Raw genomic sequence first — 1,922 nt, 5'->3', positions numbered from 1 at the left:
GGGGCTGCTGCATGGACATGGTCAAGACAGGACGCCTGGACAGCAGCGGGCAAGGGCCGGCGACCAGTCGCTATGCTGAAGTAGGAGAAGGATCGGAGAGGCAGCGGGGGGAGGGGTCAAGGCGGTGGCGACGAGAGTCAGGAAGCGCAAGTACGCAGAGCTCGTGGAGCTGCAAGAGTCAGCTTGCACCGCCTTGGAGTCAACGGGCAGCGACGCTCTCAGCTCGCTGAGGACGGGAGCTCAGGCGCTGCCGGTCGGGATGGAGCAGCCGGCAAGGGAGGCATGGAGGCTGCTGAGGACGGGAGCTGACGACAGCATAGAGGCGGTGATGCAGGACATGAGGACGTACGAGGCTCTCGCGGAGGTACAGCAGGCTGCGTGCGAAGCCTTGGTCAGCATGGCTCAGCACGGGGAGGCTGACAAGGTCAAGGCGCGAGAGGCGGGAGCGATCGAGGCCGTCGTCAGCGCCATGTCCACGCACGCGGACGACGCGGGGGTACAGCAGGCTGCGTGCTGGGCCTTACGCTTCACTGTCAGCTTCAGGGAGGAGAGCCAGGCGCAGGCACGAGAGGCGGGAGCGATCGAGGCCGTCGTCAGCGCCATGACCACGCACGCAGTCGACGCGGGGGTACAACGGGCTGCGTGCGAAGCCCTGGACTACACTGTCAGCTTCAGCGATGAGAGCCAGGCGCGAGCACGAGAGGCGGGAGCGATCGAGGCCGTCATGAAATGCCTCCATAGGCACGCGGACGACGCGGGGGTACAGCAGGCTGCGTGCTGGGCTTTGAAGTACACAATGCAGTACTTCCGATACCAGGGCACAGCGAGAGATGCGAAAGCGATCGAGGCCGTCGTCAGCGCCATGACCAGGCACCAGAGCAACGCGAAGATACAGCAAGGTCTATGCCAAGTGATGACAGCGATAGCCAAGAGCCACGAGCAGAACAAGCTCCCGGCCATGCAGGCGGGAGCGATCGAGGCCGTCGTCAGCGCCATGTCCAGACACGTGGACGACGCTGGGGTACAAAGATCTTCCTGTGAAGCACTTGAGAGAATGACTGAGGGCATGGCTGACAGCCAGGCGCGGGCGCGGGAGGCGGGAGCGATCGAGGCCGTTGTCAGCGCCATGTCCAGGCACGCGGACGACGAATGGATACTGGGTGACGGATGCAGGGCCTTGCGCAGCATGACGGAGGGCATGGCAGACAGCCAGGCGCGGGCTCGGGAGGCGGGAGCGATCGAGGCGGTAGTGAGGGCGATGCAAAGGCATGAGGGCAGCGGGTGGTTGGAGGATAGCGCGATGGAGGCTCTGAGCAGCCTTGCTAGCAACAACTCGTACAACATCCGACGCATCCGACGGCTCCGAGGCGCCGCCCTGCCTCCCAACATCCCCGACACCCGTGCTTCTGAGGCGGGCCGACGGCTCAGGTCCGTGCTCGAGCGACGCGATGCCGAGTGATGGGGAGGGTCGTGGTGCAGCTGGAGGGGAGGCGGGGATGGCGGGGAAGGGACAGAGCTTGTTCGTGCTGCTAGGGGCAAGAGCTGGCGGTAAGACGAGCGTCGAGCAGGGGGCTGAAGCTTTCTCAGCTTGTCGGTCAATGTTGCGGTCAACCTTGATTGTACCTGATAGAAGCGCGTCTTGCTCTCTACCTCTCAGCTCCTCTTGTCCTCCACCCCCATGTCTGTCTATGCGGGCTAGTGCTCGCTTCTGCTCTACTGCGCAAGCCGACAGCCCAGCTGAGAATGGCAAGACGCCATGCGACATCCGATGCGAGCTCGGGGAGAGAGGGCATGACGACGTCGCTGCTACAGGCGAGGAGGCAGCGGAGGGGATCAAGGACTGAATGGAGGAGAGAAGCGGAGGGGAGGGAGGGGAGGAGGAGACTTGTATCATGTGAGAGAAGCTTGAGCAAGGTTGGCTC

The sequence above is a fragment of the Guillardia theta genome (assembly GCF_000315625.1).
Source record: "Guillardia theta CCMP2712 unplaced genomic scaffold GUITHscaffold_297, whole genome shotgun sequence".
NCBI lineage: Eukaryota > Cryptophyceae > Pyrenomonadales > Geminigeraceae > Guillardia > Guillardia theta.
This window is presented reverse-complemented; position numbering follows the sequence as displayed.